The sequence below is a fragment of the Paralichthys olivaceus genome, chromosome 11 (genome assembly GCF_024713975.1).
Source record: "Paralichthys olivaceus isolate ysfri-2021 chromosome 11, ASM2471397v2, whole genome shotgun sequence".
NCBI classification, from domain to species: domain Eukaryota; kingdom Metazoa; phylum Chordata; class Actinopteri; order Pleuronectiformes; family Paralichthyidae; genus Paralichthys; species Paralichthys olivaceus.
In genome coordinates, this window is record NC_091103.1 from 22109653 (window position 1) to 22128326 (window position 18674).

An 18674-nucleotide genomic window follows, 5' to 3' on the forward strand; every position below is an offset into this window, starting at 1 on the left:
GCAAAATACTGACCTGCAAACAGGCAGAAACAGGCAGAAAGTAAGAGCAGCAAAAACTCAGCAAAGACATGATGTCACAATAACTTTCTTTGCACAAACAGCACAACACTTACCTTGTTGAAGTAAGAAGTAGAGATACCTAAACCTCCAGGAGTGGTGCCAACAACAGGACAAGAGCTGAGGAGTCTAGCAGCAGATACAAGCCTTTGAATCCAAAGCAATCCTCATTAGTTTCTCCTCAAAACCCTCCAGAGGTTAAATCATCCAAGTGTTGATGTAAAGTTACAGCAGCTACAAGTGTCTGTGAACTTTATCAAACAAGGCCTGCAGCACAGGGCAAACCACAGGGAAGGGCTGAGGCCTACAGGAAGTCCACATGGAGAAGGTACTGCTGTGTGGGGGCCCGTTAGGGACACACAAATCCAAAATCTTTCACATGCTACATGTGCTGCTGCAGCTAATGCAGGTGTGTCAGCTGCAGCTTTAACACGCTTTAATCGGACTGTGTTTAGTGCAATAGTTATAGTTATTACATTTATTCAAATACAATTTAAATTCCCTGTGTTGCTTTGCTCAAAGCTATAGAGCTAACAGTGAACAAGGACTCAAATGTGCTCCATACTGAATCAGATGTTGGACATATAATTGGCCCCTTTGTGTAAACTGTGGCCCCTTTATGACTCCTGATTTAGAAAGATTCTAGATCTAACTTTAACCCACTGATTTATACTAATAAGCGAATACACAATGCAAACATGTTTATTCAGATATAGATTTTAAAAAACGATATAGAGTCTTCAGCTATCCCCAGTCTGTTTACCATCCTTTACATTTCTAATCTGGCTCCGCTGTAATTTAAAAAACATTATGTAATATTCTAAAAAAAACATGGGATCATATTAAACTATAAGACACAGGACAGTGACTCCTACAGAGAGAAATGTGCAGGATGAACCTTTGCCTTTACTTGAGTTAATGAACAGATTTTCCTCAAAAGGACACCACTATGTGTGAGCCCTCTGAACAGCCCTTCTTTACACTGCCACGTTTGTCAATTTAACATGACCTTTCCACATATTGACTGGAACCATTAGGCTGCTGTTTCCTGTACATTCTGCTTCTCCTCTGGTCACATACAGTCATTAAAAGGCAGCGTAACAATGACAGTTCTTTATTGCACATTTCTCAGAGTCTGGTTCATTTTGCACTGAAAATTTAATTCTCCCTGCAGCACCGGCTCTATAATACACGGGCTGGTATGATGATGTCAGTTGCAGTTATGTCAGTTTGAAAGATATGTTAGTGCTTTTTTTTTAGGTTCATCATCTTATAATTACTTGATTTATCCGAGGATGACATGGAAAAAATGAATATACTGTTTCCTCTGCATTCAGAAATAAGCATGGCTATATTTTCCACATGTCACAACATTATGGGGTTTTCTAAAATATCCCAGCTCTTTATTTTAGTTTGCCCGCTTTCAATTAGGAGGGAAAACCGACTGGAAAACAATGCATAACTTTATGCGGAGCCAAATGTGCCCCATAAAAGAAAATCTGTGTCATAAAAATGCAGTCAAGTCATTCAATATTCACATCAGCCCATCGTCCCCCCGTGAGTACATATGCAGTAATTGCAGAATGATACACAATAGCATTTTTCCATATATTATCCACATCTGTAAACATCTGTTTACGTCCATGTTAAATGTATTGCATTTGTAGAAAGGGGGAAAAGTCATATTGAGTTCTAACTAGAAAACCAAGAAGGAGTTCAGTATGAATGACTGCTGCTGTGATGTATGCAGGAGACATGACCCCCCTTCTGGCAATGCTTTACCTTGCAATACCCCCCCACCCCTTTACTCCAGCTGTGTGCTCCATGGGTCTGTCTGCATCCGTCTCCTTGGGCTCTAAACCATCATTAACAGGCAGAGTAATCCGTACCCTCTCTCAAACTCCCTTCTCTCTCTCTCTGTTCGTGGTTTCAAATAAACATAAAGCCTACTATGTCGGGCCTAGCATTCTTGAAATGTCAGAAGAATTTCCCAGAGGCTTTCCGGCCCGTTAAATGAAGGCAAACATACAAAAACTGAACCTCTACTGAAGTAAATTAACCTGGAGCATGGAGAAGCCACTTACAGCACTGTGTAGTTTGCTTACAAGCCACCGTGGGAGAAAAAAGAAAAGAGTGATGGGAGGGAGATACACTTGAAAAGCATGTTATTGGGGAAAAGAGTCTGCAATGACTCGGTGGCGGGGATACACTGATAGATTGTCGTAGCCTATATCTTCTTTAAGGACAGGAAAGATGAAATGCTTTGTCCAACATCACTGATACCACTGACAAAAACGAAAAAGGACGGGGAAAAACAGAAGTGTCTGTGGAGCACATTTGTCTGGCCGACACAACTGATGTCCCCATAGGCCACTGCGTCAAAATGAGCTATTGCATGTCCAGCTTTTTGAAAAGGCTTTAAAAAGGCATTTATCCTAGCGTGTACAGCAATTTTGTGTCGCTGACTTTCTGTGGAACAAACACTGGCATTTAGGTTTGGACTAACGCTGTGATACGTCAGCTCTGGATTCCACCAACAAAAGAATCTCCTCTGTTTGTGCCGCTGGGTTTATTATAAGTTCATTAGGTGACATTTTTACTGTCTGATGCACAAAAATGGCCTCATACATCTGCAACGGTCTGCAGTGCTCGGTAGGGATGATCAATGCCACCGACTCTAAAGTACACTAAAAGCCAATGCAGAGCCACAGAGTCATGCTAGAAAGTACAAGGGGCTTTTTAAGTTAATGTTGTCTCTCTGCTTTAATTGCAGGCTTGCAGGAGCCATATCGGAGAATTGTTGATGCTGCTCGTTCGTTGCCTATGGAGGCGGACGTGAATGAAAACATCGAGGGACTAAGTACTGCTTTCCCAAGGCCAAGTTTAAAGGACTAATTGAACTTCAAGTCCAGTGTGAGCTTTATTTGCGAAAGAAATTCCAAGCGTGTGTGCAGGTAGCTCTCAGCCACTCAATGTGAGAGGGAACAAATTGATTTCATGTTTTAATTCAATTAGTTAATGCACTTAGGTTTATAAAGGTGATCTGAGATTAGAATTAACATGTTATATAAATGGCCTTGCCCTGTTTGTTCTACCCAAGGACGGTCAATCTGTGCCACAACCACCCCCTTTACAAAAAGTTGTGGTCCTGTGTTTACTTTCAGATGTGTAGATGTGTGTGCTTTCACATCTTCTGTTTCTTCTGCCTCACACACACTGAGAGAATATATGGATGAATTCCTTTACAGAGGGTTCAAACAACAGGGTCGATAGAGGTGAGGAGCTCCTGCAGCAGTCAGAGGTCAGCCAGCTGCTCAGGGGAGTTTCATTCACACAGTCATCCTGCATTGACTTGTTCACAAGGGAAATACACATGACGAGGTTTCCACTAGTATACAGTTGATTGTTTAATAGATGTATATGTAAGTTATGCTATACGATTAAATTATCTACTACAAACTGATAGTAAATCATTATTTTCTTGATTTATTTATTTTCATCCATTCATTATCTATACCTCTAATCCTACGAGGGTTACAGTATTGTACATTGCATTGTACATGGAAAGTCATATTCACATTTACACCTATAGGCAATTTAGAGTCGCCATTAAACTTAAGCAGCATGTCTCTGCACTGTGGTTGGATGCTGGTGTATCTAGAAAGCCCACTCAGGCACAGGTAGCATATGCAAACTCTGCTTACCACTGCATCACCATGCTGACTTTCTTTGTTTTTATTTTTCATTGTTTGTCTCGACAATGAATATTTGTCACTACATTTTTCTACAGATATTTGCTCTTCTCGTGTTTCACTGACTTTAACTCTGGTGCTACCATCAGGTCATGATAATAATTTGAGTGGACCGAATACCTGCATTCGGGACAACATCCCCATTAAGATGGCTGACAAGATAAACACTATATTTGTTAGCATTAGGCTTAAAGCACCGTTGTGCATACACCGTTGCATAAAGCATCTTGCACATTTGTAGACTCTGATTGTTGTAGTCAGTTTTTGCTATGGTGCTATTATTTTGTCCAATAACTCAAAAATGATAACACACTGTGAACTGTAATTTACCTGGTGCACAAAACCTGATGAAATGATTCATCAAATATTATTCAAAAGAGCCTTGCTACAAAAACCCAACATCCACATTGGCCCCAGTTGGGCCACATATCTGTAAAAGGATGTCACGTATTTCTACCCAACACTAGCTCCAAATGCAGTTATTTTTTATGGTTCTCCCCGGTAGCTTTTTATTCCAAGTAATGAGTAACAAATCTGGCAGGTCACTCATTTACATTCATCTCACATGCTTGTTTTACAACAGACATGATGACGATGATTTGTCCAATCTGTCTGAGAGACGACACAGAGCAGGAGGGCAGTCAGCAGACACGACTGCGGGACATTCCAACCCACTGGACAACTGTCGGTCCATCAAATGGCTCCGGGGTGAAAGGAGTGAGAGAACTGCCCGGCTAATGTGGCGGTTCCTCCTTCTGCTTCCACGCTCAAGCGCTTTTGGGAAAAAACTGTCATATTCATGACTAATCGGGACCAGAATGTGTCTGATTGGTGTCCAACTTTAAGTGGTGACTGCAAAAGGCTAAAAAAGGAGATTTAGAGTCAGGCCCACATGGGTCCACCATATGCATCAGTCATATCTGCCCAGTTTCTGCAGCATAATTTACGTCCATGTGGCCCATGCTGTTATGGGAAACATGCTGTTTGCCAACTTGAAGCCCACGCTCTTAACTCACACGGTGAAACTTTTATCTGAATCGTTATAAAATAAGACTATATTAAGAAATTACACGTGTATAGATGATTCATAATGTGACAGAATGAATAGGGTTATACAGGATGATTCTGTGACAGGCTTTCTTTAGCTGACATTTTGAATTGTCCCCTTTGGCAGCGCCTGTTTTAAGATGCACCACTCATCACTGGCCTTTCTGAAACTTAATTCATCATGAGCCAGATTAATCGAGTTAATAAATTGAGCCAATTATCCCAGTGCTGGACCATTATCAACTTATGTTAGATGACAGCTGACTTCAGAGTGATAGACAAGGAGACACAAGGAGCCAGGTCGGAAATTTCAAGCGATATTGTACGTAATCAGCGTCAAGTGAGTGGCAGCATACAGAGCCAGTGATGTAATGTAATTGAGTTTCAACATTCTAAACAGAAGATGATCAAGGTTACACTCAGAAAGGGAGACATAGAGGAAGATTTCATGTGATTCAAACAGTTTTTCTGTCATACAAATATGGAATAAATGCATTTTATAGCATATTTAAAAAGTCTTAATCAATTTACAGTTTCACCAATTTCTTTAATGACGTCGTTGAATTGGACGTTTCACTTTGAGGGAAACCCTAAAACCAATAAAAGAACAGATTAAATATTAATTCATGCAAAGATAATTCTCTTTTGATGTAGACTTTTTCTGGTCTCTCATGTCTTCACTCAACTGTTCAGTTATTAGATTAGATGTTCACATAATTGTTGAGGTATTCCAGTAGAGGGACCACCACACAACTCAGGCTAAAAATTATAGAGTGCTCTTCTGCTCTATAATCTTTGATTTAGACCGTTCCTTCTGCTGCTTGTGTCAGGTTATCATAGACAAAGATATTTAACACTTGAGGAGATCAACATGTGGCCGATGTTAAGATCAAGACAGTAAGAGTGACGACAAAACCAAAACTCATTTTAAAGCTTACGTTTCAGCGTTAAGGACTTGCTATTGACCTATAAAGTTATTATTGCATCTTGCTTACTAGTTATGTTCATTTCTGAGGACATGCAGAGCCTATGCACAAGTGGGAGACACAAAGCAGCCATATGTGTATGCATCGTTAACAGCAAGTACATTCTGACCCTAAGTGCAACCTGAATATTTCTACGGTTTTTCCTAAAAACTATGACTATGACACCCCCATAAACTAATGCCAGTTTGTTCACCTCCTGTGCCAGAACCTTCCTCATTATTCCTGACTTGAGGCCCTGACGCTGTCTCCTCCTGGACACACACACAAAAGTTCCTTGTGTCCAATCAGCAAAGACGGGAATGTCTGTGAGACTTACACCTGTGTTATGTAGAGCGAGGGAGCATCAAAATCAATATAATCAGAATCTTTTCAAACAATTTTCAGAATCATTGCGCCCATAGAATTGGATTCACAGGCACAAAGCTGGTGTCTCTGGCAAGCACTTGCAGCTGATATCGCCAAGAAAATTACTGGCAGCTCAGAAAAACAGTGGAATTAGTGGAATACTAATATTATTATCATTATTTTAAACACATGTGTGTCTGTTTAAAACCAAATGCATTTACTCTCATTGAGTTCTTATATAATAAGTAATATATCTATATAAGGTGGCTGGCATGGCCGCTCCCAGAATTTAATTCATTTGGATCGCCCCTGGTGGCTGGTTGCAGTATAGGTCATAAACCCTACCTCCTCCATCTTAGATAGGACATGGACAAACTAAAAAGTCAAAGTACAATAGTGTTCAAGTATGAATTCATAGAGATGTACAGTTTCAGAAATCCTGAAACTATCAACAATCATGCAATGCTAAAGTCAGTGACTTCAGATGTTCCCTCCTTACAACATAATGAAATATACTCACGTGTATCTGTATGATTTTATGCACTGTGACCAGGTGTACAGGTGTTCCAGATAAAATGCTGAGCGAGTGCATGTTTGCCAGGAGATGCATCCTGTTACACATAAAAAGAACAATAAAAAAAAAAGATAAATGAACCTTAATGATGGTTAGTTTCTCTCTGTGTGTTGCTATTGTTGTGATGTATCGCTCTTACAGATCAGTTAATGGCATAATAACCTTTTAACTGTGTTTATCTGCTTCATTGGTGACCAACATACCAAACCACTTACAAAGATATTTTATTTCCCTCTAAGGTCTAAACCGTGTGTTTCAATATCATGCACTGGTTTTCAATAAAAATTAGCAGGAACCGAGTCTCTGATTTTATTGTCTGCACAATGGCTTTCAATGTTTGAAAAAAGTCATAAAAATGTCCTGGCAATTCCTGTTAACTGCTGCAGCTGCTATGGAACACCAGCTGCTCGTGACATTATCCAACACCTTATGTTGTATCGATAAAATATCATCACATATAAAAGTCTGATTCGCTCACACTGAGTTGCCTACATGAGACCATCTCTAATAGCCTTTGACACAAGCAACCTGTCTGTTCCCACTGTGAGATACCTGGGGCATTTATGCCCTCCTACTTACCAATTATAATCTGAGACTTTGTAAAATACAGACAACAGAATAAGCTTTCAAAAAATTTAATTTACAGGGCCTAGCCATAAATCCTCAAATACACACACAGACGTGCAGTGAGCACGAAATATGTTGCTTTAATCTACATTCTCAGATTTTTCAGCTGCTGTAGCTCCGAGGTTTCTCTGCCTTTGGTGCCCTTTAAAATCAAATGTACCAGTCATAAGCATACAATAATGGTAGTAATAGCCCTATTAGTTCTATACCTCTGCTGGATTCGGCAGCCAAGGACCACTGATGTGTCATAATGACCAACCAGTACATGTTCAAACTCATCAACGGGGGTCAAGGGTTTAAAAGTGCGTGGATAAAAGTTTATGCACACTTGATCAAACTGAGAGTGTGTGTGGTTACTGAAGGTGACGTCTTTATTTCTCCCATCGTGAAGCTCACAGTCTGATTCCCTCACTGCAGTGTGTGGCCTATGAGCAGCGTAGCGTTACACTGCCTTGTTTCTCTTTCAGTTCAAAGGACACGTTTATCGATTAGACAGAGCAGCCTTGGTCGGCTCTTCGATGCGTTCACACGACCTTCCTTCATTTGACCTGAGCTTGTCACACGGTGAAGCCACAGGGTGACCAGCTGCCGACCAGCGACACAACCTCCCAGTGACCCGGGCCGATCGTGTAACCAGCTCCACTGAACCCACCACCCGCCTCCTCCATCGATTTTTTTACAACGACTTTTCCTGCATTAACATTCAAACTGGTCTGTAATAGAAATCTTTGTATTTTTTTGCAGGACAGCTGCTGTGTGATTTCCACAGAGAGAAGTCAAAAAACTATTTTTCAGTTGTGTGAGTTTTTACACGGTCAAAGACAAAAACACTAAATTAGTTATCACTTTTAGCCTCTATAACAACACTACATTCAGACACTTATATAATAATATAAGTTTGAGCAGTTTGAAAATGTGGCCATAGAATATATTGGATTATTAGATTTGATATCCTTTCCAATGCATCAATTATAAAAAGAATAGGAATTAGAGTGCTGTGATAGATTCACAGTCAGATATATGAGCAAATCGGGGAAAGTCACCTTATGTCTTAAGTTTAAGTTTATTAAGTTTTAATAAAATCAACAACAAGAGCATTCTGATGCCTGACATTTCAAACCATGATGTCTTTGTTGTTAGTTTATGTTTGATCTGGTTAGTTTTGGCTTCACATTGTAATTAAGAGAGCGCACATATGAATCTTGTATGACACACCTACGTGGGCTGCGTCTATCTATACTTGACAGCACTTTGTTTGTTGACCACCGTGCATCTGAAATCAGGTAGTAGAAAATTAATGAACCAGTTAATGTTTCAAAACCTTAAAAAAAAATTAATTTAGGTGTGAAGTCGCCCTGAACCCTGACCAGTTATCATCCATGCCCATCCATGATGAAACCATCCCTTCTCCTGTAAGGAAAGCCTGAATTATACTGAAGCAAACTTGAATGGATTAATGATACAAGCCCCAGTCAGCACGTCTGGTTGTGTCCATTTCGAGTGTTTGTGCTAAACCAAGCTAACTGGTTGTTACCTGTCTGCAGCCTTGAATTTAAGACAATGAAAAAGTCACCTATTAGAATTGTTTCTCATAAAAGTGGAACTACCCCTTTAACCACTCTGTTTCATCCCTGGTAGCTTGCCAGGCTTTCTCCATCCGACTGTTCTTCTCCTGTTGAGTTTCACTTTGCTTAAGGGCACCTTGATGGGAGCTGCTATAAGAGAGAGATCAACGTTTCTCATCCCACACCTAGATTTTCTAGCTTGAATCACCCTGTGCAGTCAGACGTCGGTTTGACCTCTGGGCTGAAACTCCTCATCCACCCCCGTCTGCTCCACAGGTTGTCATCCGAAATTGTTAATAAGCACATTTCAAGAGCCGCCGAATAGAGAAAAAAGACAATTCAAAGTCAGATGACCATTAAATTAAATCAAATTAAATAGCATTACATAACTAAATAAGGTGTAAAAAGAATTGCAATGTGACAGGGTTTGGGTAATAGCAATTATCTGCAGCTGGATAATAGTACTTTTATTCATTATAATGATACAGTTCTCCCTTTAATGAGTACATTTTCACTGGGTCTTAGATAAGTTAATTGAAATAAAGTGCTGCTGTGCTTTCAGAATTGAATAATACCCATTCTTAGACATTTGTCAATCATGGCAGGTTTACTTCCAGGTCATGTGGAGTGTGATAAAGTGTAGCCTGATTTTGATATTTATCAGCAGCTCAGTGCCAGGATATGAAATTTAAGGTCACGGTGAGTGACTGCCAGATGCATTTATAAATGTGCTCCTTCTTATTGCCTTCTACAATCTGCATAAATAAGCTGTGTTATGAAACCTCATTTTTATTTTAATCTCTTCTGCACTTTAAATGAAATTAATCAACTGAGCCAAATATCTTGATCAAGATTAATAGTTAACTGTCCCATTGGATCACATGAGCGCAGACAGAAATGCAGTTTGAAACTCTGGAGTATATATTTGAAATATCTGCAGTCATTTTTACCCTCTCCTGCTTATTAAGTACCCAATTTTTTTATATTTTTGCATATTTGGATGAGCGCTTTTTAATGTCACCTTCAGATGAAGCCATCAGAGTTTAACTTTGATGAAAGCTTTCTGTGGAATTGTCAGCTGGAGCCAGAGCTCCTGCAGAGTTTACACAAGATGGCTGAGATTGGACTTCAGAGCGCCGAGGAGCGAAGATGACAGACACAAGAACAGAGGGTTGAAGAAACAGCTTCATCTGATCAGTGTGGAGGTTTTTAAACTTGCTCTCTGTGTGTCTTCTCAGGAATGGATGCCTGCAGTTGATACAGCGAAACAGAATCTATCAGGTTTGTTTGGACATGGTTCTAAAACTATTGAAGATATATATAAACACTTGATTCTCTGCGAGTCGGTTAGTCGGTCTTTTCAGTACAGCACCTGGTAAAATCCTATGAAACCCCATTTAAATATGATTTATCCAGATTTGGATTTGGATTTGCAAAGTACATTTTTTAATGTACCTTAAATGAGCTCCCGGTCGACACATTCTGGAAGAGCACATGTAAGTCTGCCACTCACACAAGGCTTCACTGTAAATGCCACAATTTTTAGTCGACACTTATTCAGATGAGTTAAAGAGGTAAATTAGCTTGAAATGTCTCATACATCACAGGCAGCTAAGAATGAGAGAGTTTAAAGGTTGGAGTCGGCTGCAGATTATTACTGCGCCTCAAGAATGATCTCTGTTGTTTGTTGTCCCACTTTGATACACTCTCACACTACACACACACAAATACTTCAACCGTTTGAAGTGCATTGTATTAAAATTACTTCCTACACGATATCACGGCACCCTTCTCAAACCCCTTATCTTCGACGTTGTTTTTTTTGCCTGCCTCCTCGCTGTTGCTCTCCATTTATCAGCCGCTGTGGCATTCCTGTTAAAGCCTCCCTGTGGCTTGTCTCCTCAACAATGATGGACACAGGTGGTCAGAGAAAGTGTCCACATGGCTGAGGCTGGAGCACCGTCCTGCGGCTCTGGCAGTGGCCTTGAAGGCTTATCATCCCCGCACAGAAGTGCTCTTTCATGCTTTTGATCTCGTGTAAATTAGTTTCTCTGGCTTTTTTTCCAGTTAAAGCAATTTTACCCTCCCACCACTGAATATCCCGGTGGCGACGGGTGCGATCAGGAAGTTATGGGAGTGTCAGTTGCGCTGCCCTGGCGTCTGTGTGGCGGTGACCTTGATTGACGATCTTTAGAAGGGGGAGTCTAGGAGATGAAACGGTAAAGAGTGAGATAAATACAATTAGCTCATTATCCAAGCTCGCGAAGAAACACATCTGCCATCGAGAGGTCACAACAAACCTTCCTTTATTACTTCATTTGGATTGGAAATTGAATAGCTTTCCTCCTACATTCGATTAAAGGGGATTTATTAAATCAAACAATTAGAAAAACTGGACAGAAAAGATGACAAAAACATAAACGCTGGTAACACCAGTTGAAAGATAACATCAGTAAGGGACACATAGTGTTAGTAGCATGTGTTATTTGACAAAACTGTTTTCTACAGATTTTATAGGTTGAAAAAATTGTTAATGCAGTATTTAGACAGCATTACATTGGATATATATATAAATATACTCTGTTTGTTTCTCTCTTGCTTGCAGTCCTCATCAGTAAAGAAAACCGTGCAATACAGGTTTATTTACCTTAAAAAGCTCTGTGTGTTTTAACATGCGTGCCTTTAAGGAATTAAAACAAAATAGCATAAAGAAAATGTGCACCACTTAATGAATTTATATTAAGACTGAGCCTGTTAATTCAGGGATTCATCTCATTAAACGTGAAACATTGCTCACCTCTGCCTGAGGAGTCACAGGAACAGATATCAGTGGCTATATTGATGATCATCATATTGTTTTTTTTTAAAAGTATAATCATAAAACACAATTCGCATTTTTATAAATGCTGTATTATTCATATAAAAACAATTACAGCTCAACAACAAAGTTTAGTTAGTTTGACAATTTGCTGCACGTATTGGGTTTCGTGGGAAAAGACTGACAGACTGATATTAGTACCTGTGAGCGAGTGTTAATTATCAGTGATCGAGGACATAATCCGATCCATCTCTGTCTGTGTCTGTGACAAGGAAACACACAGGATCCTCGAGCACTGCGTTTCTCAGTCTACTTTATTGCAGCAGTGCAGAAAACCTTTCGTACAATCAAGGCCGCGATTGGATATTTAGCTACTCTGCTTCTGTGCTTTCTGTCTCCAGGCCTCCAAAAAAATTATGTTATCTCTTATTCATTATTTGACTTGCCTTATCAAATAAATTACCAGACAAGGGAGCCACTTCTAAATAATATGAATCAGTTTGGAGAAACTCGTGCCCCAGTATCAATAAACTGAAGCCAGATTCAGCCGACCAGAACTGCTCCATCAACAATATGTGATTAGGAAACAGAGAAAAAAGGCTTTTACTATTGGGACTGGATATGATGTATAGCAGGAGGAATAACTCTTATTGGTTGTGGCCACAGCGAAGAAAGAGCCCGTCTCTCACTGCTGAGGCACGTCGCATGGAATTTGTTTTCATTTCTACAAGGCACTGAATTAGTCAATTTCGTCCCTGTTTCCCTTTCCTCTTCTGTGCATCCCAATAAGCTTAACGCCATATCAAAACGTGGCAGCAGGCTGATGAGAAAAAACGAGCAGGAAGCCCGTCTGAGCTGCTGCTTCTACACAGCCGGCTCCCGTTTCCTGCAACCACAGACAAGCCACATCGATTCTGACGGGTTAAGTTTTAGTAAACCTTTGATCAACCCATCTTCAGTAAGATGCATACACAGAAGCACACACACACACAGAAGCACACACACACAGAAGCACACACACACACACACACACATGACAGATGCCTTTAATATGCTTGTCTGTAAGGTCATCCGTTCAAAGGTAATTGCCTCATCCAACTTATTGGAGATAGTGATGAGATGGAATTGTTTATGCATCTTCTAAACACTTGTCACAACTGATGCTTTTTCTCTGGTTATTTTCCCACACAACCGAAAATGAAAAATCACTTTAGCTTCATTTAAAGTTTCTATTTTCTACTTTTACACCACAACAGTTGAAACAAACTCTAGCATGTAGAGTTTGATGGTTAATGCGTTCAATCACAAATTCATGAATATCTATCCCACTAACCACTGACTGAAAACTGCAGCTCATTTGTATAGATATTTAGATCATTTGTTCAGTTTGCTTTCAGTTCCAAATTCAAATCACTCTGGTTGAAATAATGCTGCATTTTGAAAGACGAATGAAAGTCCACACGAGGTTTAACACAGATTATTCTTCTTTTTGAATCTCTGAAACTCTATTCCATTTTTTGTCAGAATATTTTATAATCTATACAAAATTGGTGACAATATACATATATATATATATATATAGAGAGAGAGAGAGAGAAAATATAGGTGTAGTTATCACTAAATTAACGTTTTTCTTCAGTGTTCAACAGGAGGTAACCAGTGTGATGTTGAAGAAAATCTATGATGCTACGATGAGGACAGGATCAATAGGTCAGATCAGCACTTAACTTATTGATAAGGAAACAATACATGTGCTAATAACTGTAAACAATGAAACTATAGCTTTTTCTCCGGTTTTCGCCCCTGTCTGTTCGTTTGTGTGTCAGTGATAGCATCGACCAATAAAAATGTTTGAAATTTTGTTGCCGATCTGGAAAAATATTTATTTTTCTTCTCTTTAACATTTTTTGATATTTTCAGTAAATTCCCAGGGAATAATTCATGGATCTCGATGATAAAAAACTGATATCGGTGAGTGTGTGGACTATGATGTGATTTCTAGAGGACTATTGGCAGTGATATGCACTCTACTGAGGGCTTTTGTATTTTTTCTTTTTTAAATTAGTGTACATTGTGAGAACAGATGGTAAAATACAGTGAAGCCCAGCATGCTTTTGCTTTCGTGTCTTTATCATATATTGTTTTATATTACACCGAACAAAACTGCTATTGTTTGCTTCTAAAACATTAATTCATCTGTTGTGTGAGCTACAGCAACATTTGTGTTTTTGAGCTGCTTGGCTTCAAATGTTTGAGGATGCAAAAGTAGAGGGTAGGAAAACAATATATGTATTTTGCTTTGTTCAATTATTTTGGGGTTCATTGCACTGAAAACAACAAATAGTCTTATGGGAGAGAGAGCATATGCTGTAGTTACGGCAGCGTGAGCATATTCCTTTTGAAATATGAAGTCTATTTTGCAGCAGAGGTTAACTGACTGATCCAGAGCATCTTTGACTGTGAGGAGTTTTTAAAATGTGCTATTGTGGTATGTGGTATTGAGTGTGTTAACAGTGATTTGAAAGAAACTGCTCCTGCTCACTCTACTGTCTTTGATTTGAGGTGTGAGAGTGACCTCTCTACACGCTGGCTGCCATGGAGCGCCGCAGGTTTGCTGGTAATTCCCAAACACCATCCCATGAGCTTAGCTTCACACCTCGCCTAATAACCAGGGCGCTCATTAGCAATCGTATTTATTTTCTGAGGTAGATGGGGAGTGGACACAATATCACACAATCCAACACAAGAAATTTTCAATACTGTATCCAGTTTTTCTAGATATGGAAATAACACCAGCGTTCCAGTCTGAACTACATTTATGTCACACTAATAACAACCAATGTAAAGTCTCAGAAGTGAAGCCAGAAGCAGTGACCTTTAACTATACATTATATTATTGATATTCACTACTACTTATGTCACACTAGTGCCAGGTGTTGTCTATCCAGTCTATGGATGTTGCCTTGTGCACAGAAAAGCCAGACAAAAAAAACTTTCCACCAAACTGCCCTGCAGACTGGGAAAACATTTTCATCTCTGCATTATACGCGTCTATTGTTTTTGGCCCTAAAATAACTGTAACTCTCTATCTCACACGGATACGTGGCTTTAACGCTTGATGTTGGGGCGTGCCCGATGCTCGGTGTCGGGGACATGATCGTAAGGACAACAATCACGCTGTGTACTCACACTGATGGCTTTCAAGATGAAGTGCCATGCTAGCTCTTAATGCTAATGAGAAGCACACAGAAATACAATCTAAAATCAGAAGAACAAACACAGGGTCAGTTATAGCTGCCTCTCACTCCGCTAACACGTTAATATAATTTGATTTGCTGGTGATGCGAAAGCAATGGGATGCAATGGGATCACAACACATAACGTCAACACATTCAAAATTGATGAATTTTGATTGAATCATTTAAGGCATACATGTGATTCCTGTGTCATGTCCCATATGGACACTGAAAGACTTCTCATGTGGAGGATAATAACAACCTATATTATCAATGAGGGTTCAGTCATCAAGGTTACAGCATCCCCAGGAGTTGTGTACAGTCAGCTGGACTTGCTAAGTTCCACATATAGTCCAGATGCCCATGTACACATCTCCAGCTCCTGAACTTGTTTTAATTAGATCAGATGAGGTGTCGTAGAATATTTTAATAATATATTGTTTGTGATGTTGTGAAACAGAACAGTCAGTTCCTAGTCAAGTCACTGAGGAATATCTAGTGTATTAAAATTGGCCAATACACTTTATTTGGGTACATGGAGTTTGCAGAGTAATTATAACAAATCAACAGGTTATTAGTTGACATTTAACAATGGGAACATTTCCACCAACCCTAGCCATGTAATGGTTTATTGATTGTGGATTGAAGATTGCTGCGAATAACAATCTTTCACAATCATAAGCAGCATGTTATAAATACTTGTGGACTTTACAAATATAGCTTAAACTGACATAGACATAAATTTGTGTTTTATGACAATCTACCAGTGAAACTTGCACAATTGTGATGTCATACTGTAATTGGTATAACCTAAGTCTGTGTTGCTGGCGTCTGTTTCAGATTTGAGAAAGACAAAGCAAATTGAGGAAGAGCAGAGAGACGTGTTACATAAAAGTGACACAGAGGATTTGTTCCAGGAGACTTCACCCAATTCAATTAAGTAGGCTTTTCTGGATGAGCTCTCAAGCGATTCTTGCATCTCTCAGGAGAAAGCACTCAAGTTAACCTGTCCTTTGGTAATGATGAAATGAGCTTGTTTTCGTAGGGTAACAAATGGGATGTTGTGCAGGATTGTGTGCTGCCCACACAGAGACACATCACCAGCACTGCATGGTTTAAAGGTGAACACCACAAGAGATGTGATCATGTCATGTTCTCTTTTGTTCTCAGAGGATTTTCTGCAGCACCAGCAGACGCCTTTAAATAGCTAAGACTTGCTTTGTTCTGTCAAATATCACTTTATCTGCTGCTGTGATGCTCACGACTCTGTTCAGCAAAGTAAGCGTGTTTGTGTGTTTGTCTGTGTGCGCATGTGTTTCTCTGCTTAATTACAAAGCCGGGAACTTGTGCCATTCCAGCCTGAAGGTCAGACATGATGATTACAACCAGAAAAATATGTCTTTCATTATTACAGAATAATCTGCAGGAGGTGGAGACACTAACAAAACCACATGTTGATATTACACAATATAAAATTCTGTTCAGTTCTTCTAATGTGCAATTGTATGGTAATTTTTAGGTTGTGTGATCAGACTACATTTTACTGCAACGCACATTTCATTCCGTTCTCTCCACCGCCAGCTCTAACTATATATTAATCATTAAAATGTTTTTGCTGCCAAGGATTTCGCTTATAAGATGAACCGATTACAAACAAGAAAGAGGCAATTTAGTTATTAAGCAGCATTGAAGGGCCCTCATGCCTTTATACATGCCAGGGGGCGCTGTAGATGCTGTGCAGTTACCACAGTAACACAATTCATGACCTTTATGATTAAAAAGTATTGTGATTTTAGTCACATGTACATTTGTAATTTAATGAGAAACAAGTCATTATATTATGAGAATTAGGTAATAATTTAACAACGAAAAGCCTCAAAGGAAATAAGCAGCGAACGTGAGCGTGGGTTCCTATTCCTGGATCCAAAATCTTACACACACCCATATCATTGTTTCTTGAGGAAGTATTTCAATTGTGAAAAGTACACTAATACAGGTGACAGACTGATCTTGTGATATTCCTTTCTAACATGACACACAATCCAATAGTATCACTTGTTACCATTATAAAACTTTCTTGTAAATTTAAAACTTTTTCTTGAAATATGACAAATTATTTTCATAAATTTACAATTCTTTGGACTTGTGCAGTTCAGCTTTATTATTCTCATTGTCCCTAACATGTAGGCGGTGTAGGTGTAATTGGTGTAAATCCAATTAGAAATGTGCTCAAAAACAGTTCATTGCTGCAGACTGGTGAGAAGTGGTGGAGGAGGGAAAAAAATCCATAATTACACAATAATTAGTGCAGCAAATGTTTTTGTTACAGTGCAAAACTTTCAGGAGAGTCAGACATTCAATTTGATTTCAGTACATTTAAAATGTCTCCACTTGGGTCTATTATTCTTTCCTGTAAACACAGCAGCACACTGTCTTTCAACAGCGCTGGCTTGTCAAGCAGAAGTGTTGTTGGGAAATTGAAACATTGAGGGTTTAGTCCAGCACAGAAATCTTTAGATATTAATTGCACAGAACAATGGCATCTTAGAAAAGCTTCAAGTCAGGTGTGCAGACTGACTAACACCAAGTAAACCCAACGAGTTCAGTGGGAGTTCTTATTTAACTTTTGTTATTCTATTTATTTTCAGCAGCAGGAGCCAAAAAACCCAGAAAGTTTCTGATGAAACTGTCACACACTGCCAACGCTTTGTTCAATTTTTCAAACTGACCAACCCTGGTCTCGCAGCTTCTGCTTCAGCTGTGACATGGGCTCCTTTTGAACTGTGACAATCATGAACAATGACAAACTGTATTTTCTGTGTGTCTGATGCTCTCCTCTTCTTCACCTCTCCAGTAGCTCTGTTTCTTTAGGTCTCGTCTGTCTGTCGCCCTCCTCGTCTCCTCTGCTCCTGTTCTCTCCTCTGTCATGGAAAAAGAACGAATGAGAAATAAAAACATAAAGTATATGTCAAACCAAATCCATCATTTTTTATACTTAAATTTAAATATGCTAGTTTAATGTCAAACCATGTGCATCAATCAGCATTATTTGTTTGTCTGTCTGATCTACTGAATGGATTATTATGAAACTTGGTGGAAGGTTGGGTTCATGTGGATCTGGTTCAGGGGCAGATCCAGGATTTGCTTTCTTTATATATATGATATTTTCTTTAATGTTGTGAGAGGTGTCATTTTCAACATTAAACCACAAGCTATTTCTCAATTTTTGTCTTTGAACACACCAACTAATATTAAATAATACAAACTATTAATTAACTATTTCATTATTGTGGCTAAATCAAGTCATCAATGCTCATTATATTATATAATATTATCATTATATATGGGCAGACAGTTTTGCAGCAACACTCTTGTATTCCTGCTGCAGACCAGCGTCCAATCAATGTGCATCAATCTGCATTATATGGCTGCTTATTACTTTATATGGCTGCTCATTACTTACTGTATAGTGTAATCAGTGGATTCTATGCTCTGATAACATCTATCCTCCAAAACATAATCTCACATCATCCCAGAAATAACATTTGTGTATCAGATGCAACCTTTCAGTTGCTGTTATTATTCAGTTAGGATGAAACCATGTTTTATCCAGAATGTTGGAGATTTGTGACTGGGACCCCAGGTGAGGTGAATCTGTAAAAGTCAC